Source organism: Magnolia sinica, chromosome 2 (assembly GCF_029962835.1).
Source record: "Magnolia sinica isolate HGM2019 chromosome 2, MsV1, whole genome shotgun sequence".
NCBI lineage: Eukaryota > Viridiplantae > Streptophyta > Magnoliopsida > Magnoliales > Magnoliaceae > Magnolia > Magnolia sinica.
The window spans coordinates 40788812-40797969 of NC_080574.1; the positions used below are offsets into that span (position 1 = coordinate 40788812).

Sequence of the window (9158 nt, forward strand, 5' to 3'; positions counted from 1 at the left end):
TGATCCTTTCTTCAAAATGTACATTAATTTTTACTGCACGTGTGAGCTTTAAAAAATTTTGGTTGGGAACCTGAGGTTGGCTCCTCTTGAGGTCGTGTAGGGCTCATGTTGACCCTCAATCCGACTCATCAACCTGAGCCCCACCTATCTGAGTTGCACGTTCAGAATCACTTATAAGAAGAGATGCATCATTTATAAGCATATGTGGATGCACAAGAATACAGAACAAACAATTAGAAGCTATATAAATGAAAATGAAGGCAGATTTAAGCTGTACATTGAATCCGAATGAAACTGAACACAGATTCAAGTTGTACATGTATTTAATTAGAATACAGACTCCATCAAAATCTCTCAGAAAGTAAATCTAAATCTAAAGATACATTATTACAGAACAAAGATTCACCAAAATAGAGAAAAATCGAACAGTTTCCATCTCAATGTCTGTCCCTACTGAATTGAAACTAACAACAGGTTCAAACTATACATGTATTTAATTAAAATGCAGACTCCATACAAAGATGTCAGCAAGTGAAACTGAATGCAACCCATCCATCATTCATGAACACAGAGTTAGTCCAGTTTAAAGTTGTATCCAAGTCTTGCATCACATTATTACTAAAAGTTAAACTATAACTGACCCTAGATTAGAATCTACATGTATATAAAATTATCGGAGCCATGCATCCAGTCTTTTATTTACTGAAACTGAATATGAACATCGATCCTAAGAGCTGGGCATAGGTTCACCAAAATTACCTGACCACCCAAGCCTTCCAATCACAATGTTTGTGGACTACCAACAGAAACTGCATCTTTCTTGTAAATGTTCATTATTTCTTATTGAACATGCAAGTTCTCAAAAATTTTGGTTGGGAAACTGGGGTTGGCTCCTCTTCAAGTCGGGTGGGGCTCATGTTGACCCTCAATCTGACTCAACAACCTAAGTCCCACCTGCTTGAGTTGCACTTTCAGAATCACTTGTAAGGAGAGATGCATCATTTACCACCATATGTGGATGCCCAAAAATACAGAAGAAGCCTACTTACGCTGTAGAACGATAGCCATGAAACACACTAGAGAGAATAGTTTTGACAATTTACGAAGGAAAATATATTTTATAAGAGTAACATACAACAAATACAGTAGCTCATCTATAGGAAGAAGATGCTACCTATAAACTAGTATGCAAATAAGCCAAACACCATGTTGGAAAGACCAGGATTTTTACTGAACATTCTAGTTCTCAGATTTGGTCTGAATTTGAAACTGATTCAAATATCTGAACGCAGATTAAAGCTGTAAACTGAATCCAAATGAAACTGCATCTTAAATGCATGTTCTAGGAATCCACTACTTGAAATAGCATCTAAGACTTAAACACCTCAAATTTAGAACATGAAAGTTCTTATGGATTTTACATCATTTTATTATCTTACATAAGGAAATTTGAAGGCTACCTCATCATATTCAGTTGAATATGAAGCTATAGTTGTAATACCAACCATTTTATAAGACACCTCAAGAAACAGATCAACAAGGTTTGAACAATATCAATCAATGACATACATTCAACTACAGAAGATGGTTGAATGGCAGTACCTGGTTGGCAAAGTAAGATCACACCACGGAGTCGAGGTCCCTACTCAAATAGCTCTGCCATGCAAACCACAAAGACAGATTGGTGTCTGTCGTTACAACAACTCACAATCTGAGAGGGCCATATAGAAGATTATCATCATAGAATCCTGATCACCTACAACATGCGGCTATTTGGGCATGAAGAGGAAATCCTAAATCTATGGTAGCTAACCCTGAGACAATGATCTCAGAGGGCCTATTTCGACGGCGAAAATAGGGGTAGATGAAGGACTACAGAATTTTCTATCTGCCCCTATCAAAATAGAGAAAACACACAGATTTTCTACAAAAAGGAACCCTAATCATGTACATGGTGGTATTTGAATCCCGGCAACGAGGAAGAAGACCTACCTTAGCGCCAAAAATCTGATAGCTGGCGATTGCAACACCCCTTCACCCAATCAGCTCTGCAACCAACAGGCATCCCTAAATAATGCCCGATTTCATGCCAAAAATATCGATCCCCACCATCTCTCCCGCCAGCGTGAGGGATTGATAAATCCCATCCCTGGTCCGTACGAGAGCAGAGGGATGGGCTCGATGTGGTATTTGAGAGAGGGCAACAATTGCAAGGAGGGATTTCGTAATCCCTCCACATCTCGTCTGAATCCGTCAGAAGACGAAAGACCTCCCGTATGTATCACCGCCCAAACAGGCCGAGTGATAAGATAGGTGGGATTACGTAATCCTATCCCTCTTAATCCCTTGTATTCCACCCTAATTCACGCGCCCAAACAGGCCCTTAGCCTACCGACAGTATGCAAACTACTTCTGGTGAGAAGCCGATCCGTTTCCTCTCCCTCTCTCGATTTCCTCTTCCTCTCTCCCTCTCGATTAAAATCGGTTCATCTCCTTTGAAGATCTTCCTCTCTCTCTCTCTCTCTCTCTCTCTCTCTCTCTCTCTTGTGAAGCACTCTGGGATGCCATTGCAGCCCTTTGCAACTCAGATCTAGCTAGACGATAACCAACGATGAAGCCGATCTTCCAACTTTTTTATTTGTGCGTATTTATCCATCTTCTGTTTGCATTTTTGTTTTGGAATTTTTTATTTATGGATTTTCAGAGATTAGAGATGGTTTCCAACAAATGCACAACCCTTATCAAGTAAGGGGTTTTTGGAGATTGGAGATGGTGGGCTAGAGATGCAGCGGTAAGGGTTTCGAATTTGCGGCTGGAGGTGGGTTTGGAGCTTGCAACTAGAGGTGAGTTTGGAGATGAAAAAAATCCCCCTTAACATGCATTTCAGATGTATGTTTAAATGCTTTAATGAAAAAGAGATAATTTAGTATCCTCTCTTCGATAAATTTATATTTATAGTTTTTTTACTGGTTTTTCTTAAATGATATTAACTATTTATTTTTTGTTTGTTTTTGTTTATTTATTTTTATTTTTATTTTATTTCTTCATCTATAGATCTAGATATTATTTTTTCATATATTTTGGATATTTTTTCTCTGTTTGGGTTTGGGATTGGTTTATATGTGGATTGCCTAAATCTCTCGGTGAATGGTATGATATGCAAATCTGGTTTTTAATCCTTGGTTTTTGTTGCTACATATGTTTCAATGCCTTTTGTTTGATTGGTAAGGCAATGAAAAATACAATGTGGACATGCACGCCCCCTGTTTGATAGTTGGTGTAGAAATCATCCATCTATGCGAAACACAATATTTCAACCAGTTAATTGTAGCGCTTTCACAATAAAAATCTAATTCATCTTCTTCCAAATAATTGCACTTATCTAGCCAATTTAAGCCATAGATCTGTTATCAACTTCCCAAGCTTTTCTTGCTTTTTTTCCTTTTGTGATCTATTAGAAATGATTGAATGAAGGTTCACATTGATGCAAGGACATATCAAATATCTATGAAATGGGTGTGGAGGTGGTATGATTCCTGTTGATTGGTACATGAACCTCATATGTTGAATGTTACATGGCCGTAATGGACGTTACAGGGGCCATAATGGTTGTTACAGTCTGTATTGTAATGGCCATAAGGCTAGCGGTTGTGGCCACTGTTACTGTTTGAATACCTTAATGTCTATCTTCCCACAGCATGTCATAACTGTTTTATTTATTTTTGCAAGTTTTCTTGTTTCATTGTTCACATAAGTACTTGGAAAGAACAAAGAATATTTTCATATGAAACATGGATTGATTTTATCTAATTAAATAATGAGGAAACTAATTTCTGATATTAGTATCTTGTTTAATTACTGACTCACTTAAGGTTGGCCTCTTCTTAGGAAGGTTACCACACATTTTTTGGGGGATTCTGGAACTACTTTAGCCTGGGTATGAACTTTCCTTTGCATCCTTGTGAGAGTTTATAGGACCACTGGTTAAGGGTGGCCCCATTGAAGATGCTTTTGGCATGTTGAGATCTGTTTGTCACTGTCAGTTCTGTAGTGGCTCTATCACTTCTTTTTTTCATTTTTTTTATCATGGTATGTAATAGCCTTTAAAGTATGAAGGATCTTTCTTATGTAGCTTCAGATGTGTAGAAATTTCATTGTTATGTTTTCTTCATTTTATTTAGCTTGAGAAAGGTAAGTTTTCTAGTCCTAGAATAAATATATCTTTGAAAGTTGTTCTTATAAATGGGTATCAAATGTTATATCAAAACACTCGCATGACATGTTTTCTTCAATTCTGTCTTGTTTCATATAGGAATGGACGCTCATGTATCTTATGCATTTCACTCGGAACGAAAGTTGCATCCTGAAAAATTCAAAAATCAAATAGTTAATCAGGTAAAAACCAATTTGATCCATTCATTGGTTGGGCCATTTACATGTATTGCATATGGACCATTGGTCGTGTTTTCCCTATATGTCCACTTTTCTCATACACTAAAAATAGGGGACTGATGCAATTGAGAATGTAATGGAGGATTTATCTGAAATTTGTGTTGTTTTATTTTCTGTAGGGGGATTTATCTGGTAACTTGCTATATGGAGATATTCCGTTCTCGACATCTAGGCTCAAACAGCTTGCTATATGGAGATATTCCGGTATCTTGCTATGTAGGACCTTGAAATGAAACCCACATTTGTTCCTAAGTCTGTCAAGGCTATTGCCATGTTATTCTTGGCAATCTCAAAATTTGGAAACACCGTCAAACTCGTGACACAGTAGAACATCCATCACTAAAGATAAATATCAATCAAAATGTTTATAGTTGTCTTTTTTTTTTGTTCCTCGTTTTTCTTTTTTAAAGTTTCACTCTCATGGTTTTATTTTTATTTATTTTAGTTGGTAATGGGTGTAGCATGTCACTAGCTTAGTGCTAGTAGAAGACAACTATATTCATGGTAAAAATTCCGGAAGCGGTCAACTATCTTAGTGTTAGTTGTTAATACTTGTAAAACCATGTTGTTGTTGTTTTTTTTTTCCTTGTAGAATTATACATATGAATGTTGAGCCTTTCAGCTGTTAGTTGCTTTCTGTTCCACATACAAAATTGTTTCCTATCACTTCTTATGTTGTTAGTCTCCCTATATATTGTTACACATACAATTTGTTGTTGGTAGACTCTCATGTCTTATCTAATGGCACAATACAGGCTACTAATCAGCCATTTGCATTGATTAGTTAGGGTTAGAAAACTTCAACCTGATTGGTTCGGGTTGAGCAAATTTAGCACGATTTGTGTAGGGTTCAGACCCTTTAGGGTTGAGCATAGAGGAATTGGGGTTGGGTTCGGTTTTTCTTATTGAAATTCAAGTCAGGTCAGGTTGCGGGCCACGATTTTGAACCGACGCTAAAGCCCACTTTTCTTATAGTGTTGGGAGTAAGACAGATGTGGCTAGTGATTTAGAGGTCTATGATGGGTTATGGAAGTTGCTATGGATTTGACTTTTGGCTATGGAAATGCTAAAAGTTGATTTTCCTAATGACGCAGGGATAAACGTGATGAGGATAACTACTCCGAATCCACGGAGCTTCTCTGGACTCCTCACAGAGACTTCTCGAATCCACGAGGAAAGAAAGCAGAAAATAGAAATAAATTCTAATAAATTTGAAATTGATTAATTGATGAATAAAAATGAGTTCACAACCCTTTAAATAGGGGTACCAAGCAATGGGAAAGAAATTAGAATCAAACTACAACTCAAACTCTTAGAATCCGCGACTTACTATAAATAGTAAACTTACAATTTATAGACGGTCGTGATGTCTACTAGTGCGCAAGGTTTTCGGCCAAAAATAGTAAGTGTCCTATTTGGCTTCACCAAACCATTCTCCTAATTATTCTAAGCTCTTTTCATGTTGGGCGCAACTCCTAAAGCCCGACAGATGAAGAGTTATAATCAAACTAAAACTTACTATTTATAGGAAAAAAAAATTAAAACATGGAAACGACCGTCGATCCAGGGGTTTTTCACAATTTCGGGCTGCGCAACCCGGCGTAGCAGGGTTGGTTGGCTTCAGTAGCTCGTTCTACCCCAAAATCATATATTTTACGTCAGATAACTCATTCCGGATTGCAAGATACGCCCGATTTAAGGTTTGATGGTCTGGATCACTTCTGTCGTCGACCGGGCCTTTTCTGATCCATCTTGGCCATGTAATTGTCCACGACCCGCTCTACATCACCTAAACACTTGCCAATAAAAATAGTTTGCCAATATCGTGAAACTAAATTTCCAAAACTTCATAAATGCTTCACGATTGAAATTTCACGTGGACCATAGAACCCATGAATTTAATAGCCTTTTGTTTTATGCTACTAGATTTTATAATGTCATTATATTAGAAGTTAGTAGACCGTGAAGGCCATCTCATTAAATGAATACTATTGTTTCTATTTTTTTCAAACCTTTTTTTAATTCATTGATTAGTTTTCATAAGATTGTACATATTCTGTTGGAAAGGAAAAGAAAGGGCTTGATTAATTTTTGAGCTCTTCTAAGCTTTCGTATCATTCATGTATGGTAGTGCAAACCTTTGCTAAACTGTAGCTCTAATCCGAACTTTGTGTGCAATCTGATCAAGTACATTAATGGTTCAATTTGATCAATTGCATTAACATCTAATACTACAGTTAACATCTAATACTATCCTATTTCTTTGTAGGATAACATTGCCGTATTTATGGACCCTGTGCTGCAATTCTTGTTCTCATCACCGTTGGACTCTTATGCATGAGAATCAACAAGGTATCCCTATAACACATGCCTCTTTTTACAAAGCTTTAATTTTTATTGTTGTTTCTAGTAACTTGAATTGGAATATTTTTTTATTTTTTTTATTTCCTTGTCCACTTAAGCTTCTATTTAAGCTTGACAATTCTTCTTAATTCTAAATTATAACCATGTTTTGTTGGTTGAATATTTTTTTATTAGATGAAATAAACACAAAAAGAAAATTGCCACTAATTTTTTTTAAACGCAAGAATTCTGAGACAGTCCATAATTGTCCTTTTTCAAAGACGTTAAATGTACACTGACGGCCACATACAGTCAGTGTTTTAGATGGTTTGTAACCGTCTATCATCAAAGATGGTCCATAACAGTCCTTTTATTGTCCATCTTTAATGATGGTCCATGATCGTCCTTCTCTACAAACGGACCATAACCGTCCTTTTAGCGTCTATCTTCAATGACGGTCCATGACCGTCCTTTAACTAATACGACACAGCAAAATAGGACGACCCATGTGACGGTTCAAAATCATCATTTATTGAGATTTGAGACTATTTTCAGCTGTCTTTTTTTCACAGTTTTGGTGTAGTGCTTATACCCTAGCGACTGCGCCATAGCTGTGGTTCCAACGCTGCATCTCACGCGCCGATGCAATACCTAGGCCAGGAATTGTTGGCCCGCATTTATTTTGAGGAAAATGCCACGTGTTTCAAATTCCAAGAGAATCTCTACAACCCATTACATCAATTAATCAATCACAAGTCAAGTACAGAACCCATCCCTCTCTTACACAAGCCTTGCCCAAAGTCAACTCTCTCTCTCTCCACCCATCCCTCTCTCATCCAAAATTCAACCAAGCCCATACCCTTTATGTCATTTTCTTACAACATCCATACCTTTCATCCTTTCATCCCATCACCCTCTCTCTCCATCTCATTCCATCCCAAGCTTCCATGAGAGAAAAAAATCCTAAGGAGAGAAAAGAAGCTAAGAGAGGACCCATCTTCCTACCACCAAATCTTCCCATCTAACCATCCAACCTTCATCATCCACCCTTAACACGTCTCTCTCCCTCTTTCTCTCTCTAATTTTCCTATTGCGGCCCATCTTGAAGGATGGATTAGATCCATACCACGGACGGTGGAAACCCCATCATGATGTATTATCCATACCATCCTTCCTGAACGACCTAGATGAAGTAAAAATACAAGTATCAGTTTGATCCAAGTGGTGGGCCACATTGATATGGACCCACCATGATTTATTTATTATATCCGCACCATCCAGATTGCTGGACGGTGGGTTACACCATGGTGCATGTGTTTTATCAACGCTGTCCATCTTTTCATCCACACCGTCTAGCGGTCTGGACATGGTCGTGGGCCACCGTGCTGTATGTGTTATATCTCAACCGTCCATCTCTAGTGGGCTAGCACCCCCATGATCTACGCTTTATTCATGATGTCCATCCGTGGAGTAAAGACCCACTTGCCATGTGTGCACCATCTAGCACGTGGGACGGTGCTGGACGCACCTTTATGTATTTCTATCTAGAACGTCCAGCAGTGGGTCCCACTGTATGGCGTCAGCAAATTCTGTAGGTCCCACATGAGGTATGTATTTCATACCATGTCTTCCATCAGTTTCATCCTCACCGTCCATTGCTTGGACGGTGGGACCCACCCCGCACGTGGGGCCTACCTTGATGATATGTATATCCACACCGTCCAATCCCTAGACGGTGGGGAAAACGAATTGGTTAGTGTGAGGAGCTGCTATATAATGTCAGCAAGCTCTTGGGTTTGAGCTTGAGGGATGTGTTATATCCCAACCGTTCATCTGGGACCCACCATGACATATGCGTTTTATCCCACCGTCCATCTGGACAGTGGGGACCACCTATATAACTGCTGTATTCGTCAGCAAGCTCTGAGGGTCCCACCATGGTATGTGTTTCATCCCACCGTCCATCTGGATGGTGGGGACCACTATGATATGTGTTTCATCTACACCGTTCACCCTAACTCCCAGGCCATGAGCCTGGGAATGGAGCATATTCAAATCTCAGGTGGACCACATTGCAAAGACCAGCGAGGGATTGAACGTCCACCATTGAAATCCTTTTGGGAGGATAGAAGTTCTGGATCACTATGAATTTGTTTTTCCTCTTAATTCAGGTCTTTTTGACCATATGAATAGATTGGATGGAAAATAAACGTGATGGTGGGCCCCCGTGAATTTTAAGCAGTGAAAATCATTATCTCCACTGCTATTTGTGGTATGGTCCAAATGATCTTTTGATATGATTCATATTTTTGGGTAATGCTCTAAATGATCTCTAGAAATAGATGTACAGTGTAATATAATAA

General features: G+C 38.5%; 1 long non-coding RNA gene across 1 annotated transcript; it reads left to right on the top strand.

The window, feature by feature from the left end:
- Positions 1-2632: 2632 nt before the first annotated feature.
- On the top strand, positions 2633-4833 carry LOC131228567 (uncharacterized). Its single transcript, XR_009163007.1, has 4 exons — positions 2633-2843; positions 3889-3937; positions 4313-4395; positions 4572-4833. It is a non-coding gene; the product is annotated as an uncharacterized LOC131228567 (long non-coding RNA).
- The last annotated feature ends 4325 nt before the right edge of the window (positions 4834-9158 follow it).